This window comes from Marmota monax, unplaced genomic scaffold (assembly GCF_021218885.2).
Source record: "Marmota monax isolate L192 unplaced genomic scaffold, Marmota_monax_Labrador192_F-V1.1 WCK01_AAM20220418_F8-fsc00605, whole genome shotgun sequence".
Taxonomy (NCBI): Eukaryota; Metazoa; Chordata; class Mammalia; order Rodentia; family Sciuridae; genus Marmota; species Marmota monax.
This window is the reverse complement of record NW_026693039.1, coordinates 200,311-220,768: the sequence shown is the minus strand read 5'-3', so window position 1 is coordinate 220,768 and position 20,458 is coordinate 200,311.

Here is a 20,458-nt window from a genome sequence, read left to right as displayed (position 1 = left end):
TTACACTGGATGTCTTCCTGGGTCTGACCTACAAAGGCTGCATTAACCATTTGCTGATCCTTGGCTACTTTGGGTTTGAAGCGGGTGTAAGGACATGGAATACTTTGCATAGATTCTCATAGAATTGACTGGGGCTCTCTTTGGGTCCCTGGAGCACCTCTGAGGTTTTGCTCATGTTTATGGCTTTCCTCACTCCTTCCTCCATACCTCTGAAAAGAGCCTCTTGATAACCCTCAAGCATCTGAAATCCCCTGTCATCATGAGGGTCCCAATGGGATCTTCCTTGGGGAATTGGTTCTGGGCATATTCCTGGGCATTCATGATTCCTTCTGGGGTGTTTCTCTCCAACCACTTAACTTGGCAGCATTCTTTAATGCTAAACAGATTCAGGAGCAGCTGGAGGCAGTCAGTCCAAGGGGCTTGTGGGTCTGAATGATGGATTGCATTAAGTCATTCATGATTTATCCTCTGGTTTCTCAGTGCAGGAGGGGTATGGTTTTTCCAGTTCTGGAGATCAGTGGTGGTAAAAAGCTGACAAATGAAGATGCATTTCCCCCCTTGCACCTGACCACCTTGATCATAGTAGATGGGACTGGGGTTACTCTCAGTGGCATTTGTAGGGCATTTCTGAATCTATGGTGGGGAGGAGGGGTGGTTTCTAGCAGGGTCCTCCTGGTGCTTCCTGTCCAGTGGGGTTAAGACTGATGACTCAGGGGTGGCTATGGGCAGGGATGTTCCAGGAGCAGTGGAATCAAGGATGTGAGCAGTCTCTGGCAGGGCTCTGGCTGCAGTAGGTATGGGGAGTTCAGATAGCAGTAGAAAAATACAGTGGTGCGTAAGTGGGGCCAATCTCTTCTGGATCCCCAGATAGAATGAGCTTCTTGCATTTTGGTCAGCATTTTGAGAGAGCTGTCCCTTGGGCATTATAATGATGCAACTGTCTTCCAGAAAAGCCTTCAGCCAGTTTGGCTGATGAATACCATATCTTGCCAACAGTCAATGTAGAGGACACAAGCCAGGGTGGCCTGGGTCCCCTATAATGACCCTAAACACCTTGCTAACTAGTTCTTTATCTAGTGACCCCTTGGAGACCCAACCTTTGTACTTCAAACAAAGGCCAATCTAGATCGGGAGCTTTCCAGGAGTTTACTCCATAGTCTCCGGAATATCCCTTTTTGAAATTTTTTTATCATACACTCTAGGGGGGGTAAGTTTACTTTTTTGCCACCAATTTCCTTCCCCTAAAAGATGACAATCACACACAGGAGATGGGAAAGGGAAAAGGGTGAGCAATCATTTCATCTGCCTCTCGCCACTCTCCTCATGGAAGTATTTCAGACACCTCTTACATTGGCAGGGCAGCATAAACCCCTGAACTGGATCAGCCTCATAGACCTTGCAGAGGGCCTGGTGCTGCCCTAAGCCATATGAGGATTCCCACAGACCCACAGATCAGGACTCTGTGCTTACCTAGGCCTCTTTCATTCAGTTATCATTCACATACATTCAAATAGTGTCTCCAACCCACTGCCCAGTATCGTAGATTTGTGGTTTTGTCTCACACAATCTTCACTACTCAGGTAACTCTGGGAGTTGAGCAGGCTCCCCTTCTGCCACTTAGTAATAGTTCAAATTCTTGAGCCCTGGTTTCTATATATCTGAATGGCAGCACTTCCATTCACTAGTTTTTGGGTCACACTGGGTTCCTTTGTGCTCCTAGGGTCCTTGTCCCAGCACTCTGAGAGAGCTAGTCTGCTAAGGATCAATTAGTTCTCTGGTACTAGGTGAAGTCATCTCTCCCAACATCCCAGGATTTGCACCTCAGTGACCAGGGAATTAAAATCACTGTCTCCAAATCCTACATGAGACCCCAAGAAATGTGGGATTCTCACACAGAGAGACCTAACACCAGAGCTTTCAGTAGGAAGCAGCATTTATTGGTGCTGGTACTGGCCCAGTGGATTCTTATCCAAAGGCTGAGCCCTGAGCACAGTGGGGAATTACCTTATATACCCTCTATTAGTCCCCCCTTTACATGCCAGCCCCTTTGTCCCCCTATACGGTAGCATACGTTCTGATTGGATATTTTCTACTGTAGGGTTGCTATAGAGGCATGGCAAAGTTGTGCATGTGCACATAAACACTGTGCCACATTGCCTTCCCTTTGTTCTGGGAGAGCCCTTTGTTCTGGGAGGACTCTTACTACACTAATATAACCATCTTCATTGTTTTTACCTCCTTGCTGTAAAAGTTTTTGCTGTTTTATGATTTCTTTACTGGTTAGAAAAAAATTTTAAGTCCTTCTTTCAATGTAACTCATTGATGAAAAATTCTTTTAGCCTGCCTTGAACAACTCTTTTAGCCTGTCTTTATATTCATTTTATTTGTGAATGATAAGTTCACCAAATACAGAAGTTAGGAGTATTCTGTTATTTCAGTACATAAAAAACACAGTAACACTTTCTTATGGCTTTCATGTGCTTCTTCATGTGCTTTTTGTTCTCATCTGTATACTTTTCTTTCACATGGAAAAGCTCTTTCAGAATAGAAAAAGATATAGCTTAGTAATAGAATGCTTGCCAAACATACATCAGGCCTTGATTTCAACCCCCAACTTGACAAAAAGAAGAAAGACTTTTTAATACAAATATTTTAAAGATCTTTTTCTTTTTGTTTTGGTCAGAAATTTGACTAAGATGGACCACAGTGACTATTTCATTTCATTTTGGGGGTGGTGGTGGTGGTAATGGTCTAAAAGTACGTATCTTGCTTAAATTTATAGGCTGAAATCTCAACTGCCAATGTGATAATATCATAGGGTGGGGTTGTGTAGTGAAAAGGGTTAGATGACGTCATCCACAAAGAGTCAAGGTTGGCATAAGTGTCCCAATTAAAAGAAGAGCAACTGAGAGTCTGTCTTGGCTTTCTGCCATGTGAAGATACAAGGAGAACATGTATCTTCAGATCTACTAGACGGGACAGGACCATCAAAACCTGAACATTTTGACATCCTGCTATCTAATGTCTAGTCTCCAAAATTGTGCAAAATAAATTTCTGTGAATATCATAAACCTGGTCCATGCTATTCTCTTACAGAGGCAACAACTGATGAAGACAGATGGGAAATGCATACAGTTCAAAATCCGTAGTTTTATGTCTTTTGCCAGGATTGAGTTTTGTTTCTGTGAGTTCTGGTGTAGGTTTGTTCCTTTTTCCTCTTCTTCTCAGATGCAGATGATACCATATGGGATTTTTCTTATAATCACAGAATTCACTGAGGGTCTCTTAGTTTTTCTTTTCAAACTAGACATTTTTTACAATCTTCTTTCTAAGCTGGCCCATACTCAAACCAGCACAGTGGGGGAAGACGGTAATGGGGTCACTGCATTACCTCCAGGTAAGAGAAGTAGCAGTTTCCTTCTAGAGTTGTGTTAACAGCCAAAGAAGAGGCAGTTGCTCATTATGCTGCATGGGGGATGAATTCCTGGCTCCCACTTAGTTTCCGGGGAAAATGAGTTTACAGTTAGCTATGCTATTACTGCTTCCCAGGTGGCAATATTGCTTCACTGATACCACCCAATGTAGAAGGGGTCTGATTCCTTGCTGCTGGTTTGAAGGGACCCAGGCCCCACGTCTGATAGCCAGTGATCACATAATATTGGGGAGGGGCTCATTGCTCCTAGGTAGGGATGTGAGTTCCAGTCCCTATTCTTCTCTTACTCTACCACAGTGGAGGATTGTAGCTCATGCTTTCTGCCTCACAAACATGGAGGTCTAAGCTCCACTCTTAAGGTCATGCCTCATTCCATATATCTTTGGCTGCCCAAGAGTTCTGTCTTCCCAGCTTGTCTGCTTCCCGGTCTTTAGGCTGGAAACAACAGCCATTTGTTGGGCTTTCTTCATCTGTGACCATTGGCATTTCTTTGTTCTTGGAATCCTCCACTATGTGTTTTTTAAGCCAAACAGAAACATAGACAACTCTATCTTGTCTGCTCTGGGGTCCTTTATACATCTGCCATATTCTCCCCATCTTTCAGCATTTCCTTTGGTTTCTGTTATATACAGCATCCAGGGAATTTACTTATATTTAGTGGAGGGAAAAGGGAACTTGGTTGGTTTACTTTAGGCATAAGGAAGCAGCAAGAGGCACTATTCTCTTATTTTTGCTTCCTTAGGAGACATTTGTTTTCATTCTCCATATTGAAGCATCTTGAGGAGATAGACTTGGAGATGTCATTGTTCTCATTCCACACAGAGATTAGTCCAGGTCACCTAGATCAAGATGCAGATTTGTTACTGGAATAGAAAGGAGACAGGTATCATTCATGTTTATTAGTGACCCCCATGACACGCAAAGATGCTTTCCTTCATTAGCATTCCTCTTGATGGTCCTTCGAATTCTTTTTTGGCATGCTTCTACCTCAAAGATGGTAATGTTTATCAAACATGTATTTGAAAATAAAGTAGGATCACAAGAATCCTGCCAGGGTTTACATCCTATTTTTCTTAAATGTTCAGGCCCAGGCATACTTCCACCTACTTTACCCACAGGTAAGACATTTAAGGAGTTCTGCATCAGATTACAGGGAGAAAATCTTAACATACCCTGGGCACAAGCTCTGAGGTCCCTCAGAGAAAAGGAACTCTCTCCCAAAGCCATCTGAACCTCAAGGCCCTCTCTTTCTGGACCTGAAATGGGGCTGGCAGCATTGGAGACCTCTGGAAAGTCTTCAGGGCATTCTGCCCTTGTCTTCATGAATAGCATCTGTCTTCCAACTGAACTCATCAAACATTTGCTGACCACTCTCTTGGTGTTTTCTCCCTAATGAACTGTCTTTGTTTTCAAACTGGCCAGGCTAAGAGTTTTCCAAGGTCTTTAATTTTTGCTCCCTGTTAATGATAAATAGCATTGTGATTTGTTTTTCTTTCCCTACATTTTATTATAAAAATCTGGAGAAGGAAGGCACACCCACAACAAATTACTTAGAAATCTCTATCATGTAATATTCCAGGTCATAGCTCTTAATTTGGGCCTTTCAGGAAGCATCAGGAACAAAACAAAATTCTGTCAAACATAGACACATGTGCCAGAGACACAACATTGGAGCGAAAGTCCCGTAGGACTGCCCAACAACTGGAACTGGCTCTGTAGGGGGCTTCTGGCACAATTCAGCATAAATTAACTTTTGAGGTTCCTATAGAGTCACAGCTCCAGATGTATTTATGTTACTGTTACTTGGTGAAGCAGTATTTACCTTTGATGTCTTTGCAGTGCTTGGGAAAGAAGCTAGCACAATCATCTGATTGAAAATGTCTTTCTGAACAGTTGATTTCTCTATTAGGTCTTTTTCTTGCTGAGTTGTGCTTAATGCAGGAAGATCAGCTGTACATGAAGGACTGGCACTCACACTGAGTTGCTGGGCAGGAGTGCAATCTGTTTGCTGGGCAACTAATTCTCAAGTCTTCATTATCCTTTTCTTTGTAGACATCTTTAACGAAACCAGACATTTGATTCTCCAAAACGAGTTCACCTGGCATTCTTGATGAACTCCCAAGTAATGGAGGAAAATTTGAAGCTAGTAAGTCAAACTTTGATGTTGGAGGCTTTGTTTCAGCTGTTGAAGGATGGGGTCTTAAGAATCTGTCATCTTCTCATGCTCTTTGACTTCTGAAGCATTCTCCTGCCCCTACCATAGTCCCCATTCTGTTCCATCTGTAAAACAGAAGTTTCCTTGGGAAGGTGAGTCTGCTCCTGATGCCCGGATTCTGTAGGGTTATGCTGTTCAAGTGGAAAGTTTCTTGAACTGTCCAATACTTTAGTATTGCTTCACAGTGAGCTATGCGCTGAAATTTTATTCAGTGACGTGTTCTTGGCCTTTTGGCATTTTTAACAGCTTTCCAAGATCAAATGCTGGGTTTAGATGTTTTGTGCTCACACTAATTTTGCAAGTTTCCTGGGGATCTTAGAATATCCTAAAAGGACTTTGTTTTGTCTCCTTATGAAAAGAAATATGTTAAAATAATTAGTATTTCTTGATTTGTCTAAGTATGCATGGGAAATGAGAAATGATGTCTCACATTCATTAAGTTACAGAAATATCAGCTTACTATGTGTCTCAAATTATATGAATTTTTTAAAAACCCAATATGTCCTTGCATGATGTCATCATTCAAAATTTTAATAGTAATATTAGGTATCCAGAGACTAAAACAAGAAAGATGATTTTTTTGTTTGTTTTTGTGATGCTTGGCATTAAGCCAGGATCTCACATGTAATAGGCAATCACTCTACCACTGAATCACATGCCCACCCAAGGTAAATCATAAAATGAGGCCTAAAGGACTCCAAATTCCTCACTCCTTTAAATCCATCATGCTGCTTCTTTTTTAAATAAAATCTACTTGAGTTTGCATAAAGAATGGTGGGGGGCTTTGGGAGTAATGGTAAAATGTGAAGAGAGAAGGGCGGGATCCAGGCAGAGGCACCCTACAAGGGCATTTGTATCCAACAAAACCTGGTTTAACTATGTGGAAAATTTTAAGTATTTTACAATCTGTACAAATTAGTTGCATTTGCTATATATTCCCCATTTCATTAAAAATGCAAAAACATTACAAAATTTTGAAAATAATCTAAAAATTTCTTTTTGTCCTATAGAATCTAGGGATGTCAGGGGAAAATAGAAGTCTTTTGTCTGGCAGCTGGCTTGTGGATGAAGGAGGTGAGAAGCTTGTTGGAAGCACCCATGGGAGGGGTCCTAGGTTTTCTTACACTGTGCCCAGAACCCCCAAATTCCAGATTATCCCATCCCCAGGAAGAGAAACAGAAATCAGAAATGGTATACTTATTATTTTATTGGGATATGGAAGAGACAGTTACGACCACCTTGTTTTGATGGCATAGCTGTCTGAAGGACATCATCTTCTTCTTTGGCATCTGAAACAAACATGAAAGGTTACAGGGGAGACATGATATGGGAGGAGACTGATAATCACTTGTTGGTATCACTGGTGAAAGGCAGGCCACAGCCCTCCTCCTCTTCCTTTCCCTCTTGTTATTACCCCCTTTCTCTCCTAATTTCAGTATTCTTGTTATGTTCCTAGTGCATAATGTGCTTGAAGTCTGGATTTTTAACATGTGGAAATAAGGATAATTCTTAGTTTGTTTACTTTCTGGTTGCTATTGGAAATGAACAAGGCTACATGCTCAAAGAGTCACTGCAAAATGTAGCTATAATAGTAAAATTAAAATAAGCTAACTATGTAATAACAGTACTTGATTAAAGAAGGCATGACAAGTCTCCCAAATGGAATACAATCAGTTGTAAATATAATAAACATAAGGTAAAAACACAAGACAGAAAGAGAGAATGAAATTAGGAAAGGAAGACTAGGAGGGAGGAATGAAGACAATGGAAGTTAGGAATGAGGAAGGAAAGGGGAAAGCAGGCTGGCAAAATCTGTGTATGTATAGGAACTATGATGAAAGGATCCTCTTTCTTTCTTTCTTTCTTTCTTTCTTTCTTTCTTTCTTTCTTTCTTTCTTTCTTTCTTTCTTTTCTTTCTTTCTTTCTTTCATGAGGAATGAACCCGGGGTGCTTTACCACTGAGCCTCATCCCAAGCTCTATATGATTCTCATTTTAAGACAGGGTCTTGCTAAGTTGCTGAGAGTCTCACTAAGTTGCTAAATTGCTGAGGCTGGCCTCAAACTTGCAACCCTATGCCTCAGCCTCCCAAGTCACTGGGATTACAGATGTGGGCCACTGTGCCTAGCTAATGAGAAAAAACTTTTAAGAATTATGTTATTTGAGATGAGCAAAGTACAGATCTCCATAGAATTTATGGTATCATATGCTGGATAAAAAGGATGATGCACTTATGTACCCATAAATGTTTCCAAGAAGATGTCAAAAGAAATTATGATTGTAGTTTTGGTGAGGCATGTGGGGAAGAAGAAAGAATGTGCCTTTCAGATTTGGTCTCATACCCTCTCTTCTGGTAGGCTGCTTTTTAACATGAGCATAGATTAATTGGGCACTGAGCATTTTGAAAGCTAGAAGACAATAAGGAGCATAAACTTGAATACCATTTGGCAGGAGTTCTGGACCTGAATGCTGTGCAGAGAGATAGAACTGATCCAAGAGTGATCAGGGTCCACTGTGAAAAGAGAAATCATTGAGTCTGAGAAAAGAGGCAGAGGACAAGAGGGAGAACACTGCTCTGCTTAAAGGAACCAACAAGAAGACAGGTAATCATTTGGAACAAGGAAAATTTAGGTCAGTGGTGCTGAAACTGAGTATTACCTTGGAGAGCTTCTTAACACTACAGTGTCTTCCTATCCTACCCCAAAATATCTAATCAGAAATATTTAGAAAGAGGCTTCACTACCATGTAATTTCCCCATTTACCATCAGATGTTTTGGCACACTGAACTTGGTAGGTTGAAGTATCAAGGGCCTTTTCTGGAGATTGAAGTACAACTTAGGTGTCATTGAATATTGATTATGGGGGTGATAGGCCTGGTGGGGGGCTTCATGTTCTATCCCTAAGGAGGATAATGGTGGTCCCAGAGTCATCCAGGATGAAATGGGGGATGATGTTTCTGAATACCTCCTGATTAGAGCAGTCATTGTTGGTTTACAGGACGAGGAGGCTAACTTGACTGATGCTGCTGCTGCTGCTGCTGCTGCTGCTGCTGCTGCTGCTGCTGGTTGTGGTGGTGGTGCTGCTGTTGGTGCTGCCGGTGGTGGTGGTGGTGGTGGCGGTGCCGGTGGGGGTGGTGGTGGTGGCGGTACTGCTTGCCTCCTTGGTGAGGTGCTTCCTGTTGGTTTCCAGGACTCACAGTGCCATATGGTTCCTCCTCCTCCTCCTGATGCTTCTTGCCTTTTACTTGAGACTCCTTCAGGTTTCCAGAATGAGGGGGGCATTTAGCTGCTCCTGGCCTCCTTGGTGAGATGGTCCCTGCTGGTTTCCAGGACCAGTAGAGCCCTTTGACTGCTGTGATAGCTGCTGCTTGCCTTCTAGATGAGACCCCTGCTGGTTTACAGGATGAGGGGAGACATTTAGCTGCTGCTGGCCTCCTTGTTGAGGTGGTCCCGTCTGGTTTCCAGGACCTTGGGTGGTATTTGTCTGCTGCTGCTGCTGCTGCTGCTGGCCCTCTTGTTGGGTTGGTTCCTGTTGGTTTCCAGGACCATGAGTATCATTGTGCTGCTGCTGCTTCTGGCCTTGTTGGGGTGGCTCCTGCTGGTTTCCAGAACCCTGGGTGTCATTGTGCTGCTGCTGCTGCTGCTGCTGCCCTTCTTGTTTGGGTGGCTCCTGCTGGTTCCCAGGACCCTGGGTGTCATTGTGCTGCTGTTGCTGCTGGCCTTCTTGTTGGGATGGCTCCTGCTGGTTTCCAGGACCCTGGGTGCCATTTAGCTGCTGTTGCTGCTTCTGCTCTTCTTGTTGGGGTGGTTCCTGCTGGTTTCCAGGACCCTGGGTGCCATTGTGCTGCTGCTGCTGCTGCTGCTGGCCTTGTTGAGGTGGCTCCTGCTGGTTTCCAGGACCCTGGGTGTCATTGTGCTGCTGCTGCTGGCCTTGTTGTTGGGGTGGTTCCTGTTGTTTTCCAGAACCATTGGTAGCATTTGGCTGCTGCTGAAGCTGCTGCTGGCCTCCTGGGGGTGGTTCCTGTTGTTTTCCAGGACCAGGGGAGTCATTTGGCTGCTGCTGCTACAGCTGCTGCTGCTGGCCTCCTTGTTGGGGTCCTTGTTGGTTTCCAGGACCCTGGGTGGCATTAGGCTGCTGCTGCTGCTGACCTCCTTGCTGGGGTGGTCCCTGTTGGTTTCCAGGACCAAGAGGGTCATTTGGCTGCTGCTGCAGCTGCTGCTGCTGGCCTTCTTCTTGGGATCCTTGTTGGTTTCCAGGACCCTGGGTGGTATTTGGCTGCTGCTGGCCTCCTTGTTGCGGTGTTTCCTTCTGGTCTCCCGGATCAAGGAGGCCATTTGGCTGCTGTTGCAGCTGCTGTAGGCCTCCTTGTTGAGGTGGTTCCTGCCCAGGACCCCCCTTGTGGTTTCTATTACCATCAGGGGGTGGAGGTCTGAATTCTCCATTAGGTGTTCCCTGAGGTCGCTGGTGCCTTTTCTCACTTTGTACTTCAATACCTGTATGTATATGGCAGAAGAATGCATGAGATTAATGGTGGAAACTCTCCTTGCTGTTTCCCTCTCTGATCTCATCTTCTACTGGAGGATCCTACAACTGCGAGCCTCCCACATAACCTCTCCTTCTTCATGAAGAGCTCCTCTCAACAGTATACTAATCATATGGAACATCTCATATCTGGCTCCAGAACAAGCACTTATCCTTCAATATGAAAAGATGAAGTCTAGGATATGTCCAAAGGCAGAAGAGAAACAAAATGAAAGGACAAAATAACTGTAAACATCAGTTATGCTGCCCATTCGTGCACCATTACCCTTCCCATTCATACATCATGTCCCAGAAGTCATTTCCACCTGGGGGGAGCAGACAGCCTAGTCTTGTCATGGAAGCCAGGGCTCCCTGTTATTTGAGTTGGTGGTCCTGCATTTGGTCTTCAGAATCTAATTTGGGGAGGCTTGTCCATATTTTTTGGAAAACTAATAATTGCTAATTCCCTCAAATAATGACAACTTTGGAGAACTGGAAAATTCCTGAGGGGAAATAGGAAAAATTAATTGATGGAGACACTTGTCCTGGGTATGATTCCTCAAAGTTTGCTGTGACTATTTCTTAAGTTTTCTGGGTATTTCAATGCCATATTTTGTCATGCATTTCCCCTTTTATTTATTAAATCTGTTGTTTGTCTTCACATGCTTTCTCATGTGGGGAAACCAACAATAAACATTTGGGCATAGAATCATATATACTACTTATAGCACATTGCAGTACTGAAATTGGGCAGGAATAAAATATGAAAATTGGGCTCTGATATTTTCATCTCTCTAAGCAGACAGAGTCAAATTATTATATGATTCTCTGAGTCTCAGGCAGCTCTGATGTACATATACCTCCTTCCTCTGCACAGGGAGGAAAACCTACTTCTCCTTTGATTGTGATACTGTCTTCACAACTGGACTGCCCCATCGACTCTTGCCATTTGCCATTCTGCCATCCTGTACATTTCAGAGTACACAGAGGTCAGCCTACAAATCCAAGCTTACTCTGTCATTCCTCTGGCCAAATGTTTTATGGTATCCCTATTATATTTTAAATATAAGCTAAGGCCTTGATGTGGAATGAAGTCATAACTGTTCATTCTTACCCCTGTCCTAAGAATTCTGCAGTCCAGTGTGTCCTTTCATGTCCTTCCCTCTCTTCTCCCTCCTCTCTCTAAGGTGTTGTCATCTCCCAGACCCTAAGAAGAGTCAAACCACAGCCCTCCACTCCCGCCAACATTTCCTTATACCTTCAGTTGACCTCTGAGCTGGGCTCAGGGCCAGCAAGGCCACTGTGAGCAGGACCACCAGCATCTTGAAGGAGGATCTGTAGTTGCTCCCAAGTCTGTGCTGTGGGAAAATGGGGCAGCTTACTTTATAAGGAGAAGCAGAACAGTGGAACCTTTGAGCTGGGTGACCTCACACCTGACACACTAGGATGTCTGGCATCCCTGCTTTCTCTTTGGGACCTCAGGCAAGCAGGATGGGATGAGCATGTGGTTGTCAGTGTCTCTTTTCTGAAAGGTACAATCTGTGACTTGGGCAGCAGTGTTGAAGGAAACTGGTTGTGCATTCAGCACAGATATTAGAACTGTAGTTCCATCATTATTTGAATTTCAGCCTGTTTGATGAGACTGTGACTCTGTGCATCCACTGGGTGTTGTGTATGACAAACGTTTGAAAACAGTGGTGTCACACTTGTCTGTGTTTGCCAGCCGTGATGCTATATACGGAAGTAAAAATGGTGACTCTCTCCGGTCATTATTTTAGCCCCAAATCCATCATTCCCAATGCAAGCTCCCACATATGTTGGATATTTAATCAAAATTATGTTGATATAGATGTCATTTCAACTCAACACTGTATTGGATTAGGACACCACACTTGAACATGTGGTAACAGAAAGTTGACCCCCCCAGCTTGCTCAGTGTCACAAAGGTTGTCTGGGATTCTCTAGAACTGGCCATAATTGGAGATGCCATGGTGTTGTAGAACACAGGTAAGCTATAGGTTCTAATCTTATGAATATCCTTGTGGATTACTGAAGTAAAAGTGGTGACTGAATCCCTATGAGACACAAGATACACATTTCCTAGAATGATCCATGCAGCTTCATGATGCTAAGACTTCTTCCAGGCTCTGTCCCTTCTACTCAGGTTCTATAGGATTGGGTTTCAGCCTTATGTCTTGTACAAAGTATTTTTAAATCCCTGAACATTGATTGGTCACAATTATACAATTGAAGTCTAATACAACTTTCAAAGCCTCAATTGTGTTGCACTTCATTTTTACAGTCAGCTCCTATGCTGTTTTTTCACATTGGTCTTCAATACAGAGAATTTTCTCAACCATATTTTGAAATCCATGCCTGCTCAAACTTCTTGGAAAACTGATTTTGTTGATATGCTTCATTCTGTCTCAGTCCTCTGTATTTATTTATTGTCTTGTACCTGCATTTTCCTCGTGCATTCTTTTTTTTCTTGGAGAACATTTTTCGCTTGTTCTTCCAAATCAGAGTCTCTTCTATTCTTCATTCACCAGGGTTGGACTGGCACTGAGCTCCAAGGAAAATGGCTATGCTAACTTTTGGGCACTGTTCCCATCTGATGGAGTCTTCAATACAACTTTGCTTTCAAAGGTGTGGAGGAGTTGTGACTGCTGTCCTGGATTAACTGGCCAAGTGGCAGGGACAAGCTGAGGCAGCAGTCATATGGATCTGTCTGGGAGCAGACCTGGCACTGGTTTGAAATTGAAGGTCTGGACCAAATTGCTTCTTCCTGCTCCAAGCAAAGTTATCAGTCTTGATGATGACTGGAGTTGAGGGAAGTAGTACTAAACTTTGAGCACTTTAGCCACTATGTTAAGGAATAATAGCAAAATGCTTCCTCAAGCTTATAATTCAGGATTTTTTTCATTTTCCCACTTCGGTGGCTCACTGCAAGGTAAGTGAGCTGTGTAAGTCAGTCCTAGGACAGAGGCTTGACTCTGGGGATCCAAACAAATTAGGTCCAGCCACTCACCCCAAACACTGAACAGAAAAGGCAATGGTAAAAAGCAGGGAAGGATCTTTGATTAGTGCAGCTAATCTGGGAAGATGGGGGCATCCTTGTCCTTAGTCCTGCTTTCCTGGGCCTGACAATAACACTGAAATTTTATGTTTGTTTATTTGCTTATTTTTTCATTTGGGGATTGAACTCAGGGGACATTTTACCATCAAGCTTCATTCCCAGCCCTTTTTAATTTTTTATTTGGGGACAGGGTCTAGAAAAATAGCCGAGTCTGGCTTCAAACTAGCTCTACTGTTGTCATCTCATTGGAATTACAGGCATGTACAACGAAACCGACTTACCCTGAGATTTTATAGAAAGGGAAATCTGAGAATAAGGTTTGAATAGTCAGAGGCTTTTCACAGGTGTTCTCAAACAGGTGTGCAAATCACCTCTCATTTGGTCAGTCTGGGTTCTGTCAAGGAAGGAAAATGACTGCTGCCTGGGTGATAGCTTTGGCTCATTGCAAGATATTTATCAGATCAGGCTTTATTTGAGGAATCCATGATGACTCAGAGCAAAGGAGAAAGTTGCAAATGTTGACAGAGTTGCCAAGTCTTTAACTCTGCTTTTAGCCACTCACTAGATATTTGTAGGATAAAGTGAAGAGTTTAAGTCCTTATTCTAATTACCCCCCCTTTTTTTTGGTGATGCTGGAGATTGAACCCAGGGTCTTGTGCATGTGAGGTAAGCCAAGCGTTCTACCGACTGAGCTATATCCCCAGCCCTCTCTTATATAAGGAAGCTGATTCATAGTGGGATAGAGAGAGGGAGCATTGGAGGAATAGATGAACTCTAGATAGGGTATAGGGGTGGGAGGGGAAGGAAGGGGGTGTGGGGTTAGAAAAGATGATAGGATATATGGTCGTTATTATCCAAAGTACATGTATGAAGACACAGATTGGTGTGAATATACTTTGTATACAACCAGAGATATGAAAAATTGTGCTCTATATGTGTAATAAGAATTCTAATGCATTCTGCTGTCATATATAAATAATAAAATAATTTTTAAAATTTCTCTCTTTCTGTGTCCATTAGTCAGTCATGAGGGTCCTAAGCTGTCAGTCAATCTGACTCTGTAGGTTCTTGGCCCAGTGAAAATTAGTCTTTAAATAATAGCTGAAGCCAGTAATTAAAAGGGGTCACATGCTTAAGCCTGAAAGTAGAAGCTTCATTATAAATTATAAAGCTGAAAACAAAGGATGTCAACATGTGAAGATGTTCCACTACATAAATCCTGAAAGGGATACTCTCTCCTACTAAATACCTCCATGAGTATGGACTACTAAAAACACTCCAAATGATTGGGTCAGAAAAAAATATTAATTTTCTTGTTTCTGAGTAAATGGTCCTTGTCTAAGCTATCAGTTCAGGCTTCTCTGCAGAGGAGCCTGGTGGATAGGCTTTGGAGTCAGGCAATCGTGTCTATAACACATTCGCTATCAATTTTGGACTTTTGCAAAGAGCCGACAAGTGCACATATCCAGTTAATTTCAAGGGGCCACTGACTTCCCCTTTAATTGCCCACACATTACATTCTTAAACTTTTCTTCCACCCTCACATTAGTCCATCTGTCTCTGGTTATACTTCCCTGTTGGGTGTTCAAGGCCAAGTAGGTGACCCCTGTACTGGACAAAACTCCAGTGACCCTCCTGTTTGCAGAATGCACACTGGTTGTCTCCCTGCTTTCTAGGACCCTCTAGATTCTCTCCCCCATCAGGTGTTTGGGTGACTCACTGGTGTTATAGGGCCCTTAGAGAGACTTCCATTCCCAGGGTCCTTACTGTCCTTAGAGGGCAAGGGCCAAAATATTAGCTATTTTTTCCAAGCCCTTTTATATTCCTTCACTTTCATCTCCAAATTTGGGTTGATTGTTAAACAACCAGAAGACTGACTCCCCGAGTCCTGAGGTAGAAATAGTGGGTTGAAATTTTGATGTCATAATTTTACAGTTATCTCTTCTGCTTAATTGGGGTCAGTATTAATACTGGGATTCAGGGTAATATCCTGTCTGGTCAATGAAGACTTATTACCTCAAGTTAAGGCAGGTTATTTTATTCGAAGTTGTCCTTCCACCTAAAACTACAAGGCAAGTGATGAAGTTTTAAAGGAAAATACAAGTGAAATAAACAAGGGCAAAAGCACATTCAGTTTATACAGTAGTTTTGAACCAAGAATCAATCTTTATAATAACACCAATGTTCATGTGATACTTGTTTAGTCTCTGTAAAACCCATAATAATTTGTCAATTCTAATACACATAACATCTTTTACAAATTCTATCTCTTTTCTATCAAAGCACTTCCTAGGCTTTGTATACCTTTTATAATCTACCCATATCCTTACTTAGTTTTGTATTATATCTCTTCCTACTTCCGAATCACATTATCATTGCAAACAAACAAACAAACAAAAAACATCCATTTTAAACACAATTTAAATGGCTTCACATTACCCTTGTTTGGGGCCATCCTAACATGGAATAGGGAAAGAGCCTTATCCCAGATGCATCTGGTCTTTTGGCAAATTTATGTGTTTTACCTTTGCCCCTTTCTAAATATAGTTATATTTATCAGTATAAGAAAAGAAATTGAGGTTGGAAGATGGCAGGCCAGAGGGAGGCAGCATTCTCTGTTGCTCTGTGATCCAAATCTCACCTAGTGGGAATACAGCATCTTGAGAGGGTTAGAGGATCCCTATTAGCTGCTCTTGCACAGAAATCACCAGTGCTGTGCCCCCATGCAGGGTTCTGGGCCTCAGAATTTGAGCAGGACTCCAGGCTCCTGACATCCAATTCCCAAAGTTCTAGCCAAAGCAGGGCTTGCAAGCACCTCAGCAGCATCACCTATCAGTAGAATTCCCAGACTTTGCTCTGCTACCATTCAGGACACTCAGCTGCTACCTACTCTCAGTAGAACACCATCACCCGGCTCCCCCACTGCACCTGACATTCCAGTGCTGGAAGCAGACCCCCTCCATCTTGGCTCACCTTCCTTACCATATTTGGTGGGGGCAGCTCCCAGATCAGAACTCCAGCTGGCCAGGCACCAGGTTTTCAACTTCCCCCTCTCCCCAGTGGTGGTAACCCAAACAGTAGCTGCCCAACACAAAACAGCTCTCAGTTGGACAGGTGTGCAGTGCAACCAGGGCACTGCCCTCAGGGGAACCCCATTGTGAGGTTCCTCAATTGGGAACTGCTAAGGGAGAGGTAGACAGGGCTAAAGTTTGGAGCCTAACAGAGAGACCAGGAACTGGGAAATCTCCAGGCAAGATAGGGAGATAGTACCAGGTGATCAAGTCATACGAGTGGTCCCAACAAGAGGCCCTTGAGGCCAGTCCCTGTAGGCAGGTGCCACTCCCTGATTTCAGGCACCCTGTACCAGGACCAGCATTCCTATCCTGGTTACCTCCACCATCCTGAAGGCAGAGACACCAGCTTACAACAGACTACCACACCTATTGAATGAGAAGAGAAGCAGTTGTTACAGATCTCTAAAACTAGCAACTAGCAACAATCCTGGTTTCTTCGAGTATTTTTTTTCTCTCCTTCTATCCTCCCACCCTTACATCCCCAACATATGTGAAACCAAGAACTTTGAACGAAACAGGATTTTGAGGACTAGGACATCTGAAAAATATAATATAGAGGTGTTGTATATGCTTTTCTTTTTCTTTTATTTTTCTTTCCCCCTCCAATTTTTGCTATTTTAAAATTGTTTATTTTTCTAAATACATATGTGTGTTTATTTTATGTACTCTACTGTCTTCCCACGTACTTGTCTACCCTAAATTACTTCCTGTCTATTCTCTTGCTACTAACCTGCTCCATTAGATTTCTCTTTCACACTTCCTAAGATATATTAACTCTATATCCTCACATCCTACCTCCTCAGCATCTCATCCTACCCCGCACCCTCAGTTCATTGTCCACTGTAAGAAACTGTAAACCCCTTTACAAAACTACATATTATATTATATACAATAATCAAATCCAACATTTCTGTACATTGAGACCAAAATGTAAACGTCTTAATAACAAATTGTTCATAGGTGGTATATTGTTGACAGTAGGATCTGATAACATTGTCCTTCCCCACAAAGGAGAGGTTTTGGAACCCTACAAGAGCACTACAAACCTACAGGTAAAAACAATAACACCCAAGACCCACAAAGCTGGAAGGGAAGACACATGAGCAACATGAAAAGACAAGGGAAGAAAGTATCCCAAACAAATCAAGATACCACATCATTAGAATTCTTCGCAACCACAACAGAAGAAATTACAGATAAGGAGTTCAGGATGTACATGATTAAAATGTTCTGTGAAGTCAAGGAAGATACAAGAGAGCAACTTGTCACAGTGAACAATCAGTTTGACAAGGAGCTGCATGAACAATACAGGAAGCAAAAGATCACCTCAACAGAGACATAGAGGTTCTAGAAAAAAAAATAAATTCTTGAAATGAAAGAAACAATAAACCAAATTAAAGGCTCAAATGAAAACATAGAAAAATATATACCTTCAAAAGAATGTAGACCGCACAGTGATAATGGTAAGAAACCATGAGCAGAACATTCAAGAAATATTGTCAGCGACAAATCCTCTGAAATGGAAATGAGGACAACCACTCCATTCACAATATCTTCAAAAAAAATAAAATACTTGGGAATCAATCTAACAAAAGAGGTGAAAGACTTATACAATGAAAACTACAGAACCATAAAGAGAGAAATAGAAGAAGATCTTAGAAGATGGAAAAATATACCCTGTTCATGGATAGGCAGAACTAACATCATCAAAATGGCGATATTACCAAAAGTTCTCTATAGGTTTAATGCAATGCCAATCAAAATCCCAACGGCATTTCTTGTAGAAATAGAGAAAGCAATCATGAAATTCATATGGAAAAATAAACGACCCAGAATAGCAAAAACAATGCTAAGCAGGAAGTGTGAATCAGGCGGTATAGCGATACCAGACTTCAAACTATACTACAGAGCAATAGTAACAAAAACAGCATGGTACTGGTACCAAAACAGGCAGGTGGACCAATGGTACAGAATAGAGGACACAGAAACCAATCCACAAAACTACAACTACCTTATATTTGATAAAGGGGCTAAAAGCATGCAATGGAGGAAGGATAGCATCTTCAACAAATGGTGCTGGGAAAACTGGAAATCCATATGCAACAAAATGAAACTGAATCCCTTTCTCTCGCCATGCACAAAAGTTAATTCAAAATGGATCAAGGAGCTTGATATCAAATCAGAGACACGCCGTCTGATAGAAGAAAAAGTTGGCTATGATCTACATACTGTGGGGTCGGGCTCCTAATTCCTCAGTAGGACACCCATAGCACAAAAGTTAATAACTAGAATCAACAAATGGGACTTACTCAAACTAAAAAGTTTTTTCTCAGCAAAAGATACAATAAGAGAGGTAAATAGAGAGCCTACATCCTGGGAACAAATCTTTACTCCTCACACTTCAGATAGAGCCCTAATATCCAGAGTATACAAAGAACTCAAAAAATTAGACAATAAAATAACAAACAACCCAATCAACAAATGGGCCAAGGACCTGAACAGACACTTCTCAGAGGAGGACATACAATCAATCAACAAGTACATTAAAAAATGCTCACCATCTCTAGCAGTCAGAGAAATGCAAATCAAAACCACCCTAAGATACCATCTCACTCCAGTTAGATTGGCAGCCATTATGAAGTCAAACAACAACAAGTGCTGGCGAGGATGTGGGGAAAAGGGTACACTTGTACATTGCTGGTGGGACTGCAAATTGGTGCAGCCAATTTGGAAAGCAGTATGGAGATTTCTTGGAAAGCTGGGAATGGAGCCACCATTTGACCCAGCTATTCCCCTTCTCGGTCTATTCCCTAAAGACCTAAAAAGAGCATGCTACAGGGACACTGCTACATCAATGTTCATAGCAGCACAATTCACAATAGCTAGACTGTGGAACCAACCTAGATGCCCTTCAATGGATGAATGGATAAAAAAATGTGGCATTTATACACAATGGAATATTACTCTGCATTAAAAAATGACAAAATCATAGAATTTACAGGGAAATGGATGGCATTAGAGCAGATTATGCTAAGTGAAGCTAGCCAATCCCTAAAAAACAAATGCCAAATGTCTTCTTTGATATAAGGAGAGTAACTAAGAACAGAGTAGGGTCGAAGAGCATGAGAAGAAGATTAACATTAAACAGGGATGAGAGGTGGGAGGGAAAGGGAGAGAGAAGGGAAAATGCATGGAAATGGAAGGAGACCCTCAGAGTTATACAAAAGTACATACAAGAGGAAGTGAGGGGAAGGGGAAAAATAATATAAGGGGGACAAACGAATGTCAGTAGAGGGGGCAGAGAGAGAAGAGGGGAGGGGAGGGGAGGGGAGGGGAGGGGAGATAGTAGAGGATAGGAAAGGCAGCAGAATACAACAGACACTAGTATGGCAATATGTAAATCAATGGATGTGTAACTGATGTGATTCTGCAATCGGTATATTGGGTAAAAATGGGAGCTCATAACCCACTTGAATCAAATTGTGAAATATGATATATCAAGAACTATGTAATGTTTTGAACAGCCAACAATAAAAAATTAAAAAAAAATTAAAAAAAAGAAATATTGGATAGCATAAAGAGACCAAACTTAAGGGTTATTGTGATGGAGAAAGGCATAGAGTTCCAAACCAAAGGAATGAACAATCTATTCAATGAAGTAATATCAAAAACTTTCCAAACATGAAGAATGATTTGGAAATCCAAATTTAAGAAGCCTATATGATGCTGAATGTACAAAATCACAACAGATCCACATGAAGTCACATTATAATAAAAATGCCCAACATACAGAATAATGAGAGAATTTTAAAAGCCACAAGAGAAAGCAATCAGATTACATATGGGGATAAACCAAATAGGATAATGGCAGATTTTTCAACACAGACATTGAAAGTTAGAAGATCCTGGAACAACATATATCAAGCTCTGAAAAAAATAGATGACAATCAAGAATCCTGTATCCAACAAAATTAAGATTTAGATTTGATGATGAAATAAAAACCTTCTATGATAAACAAAAGTTAAAAGAATTTACAGCTAGAAAATTGGCACTACAAAATATCCTTGGAAAAATATTCCATGAAGAGGAAATAAAAAACAACAATGAAAATCAACAGAGGGAGGTAGTGCCCTAAAGGA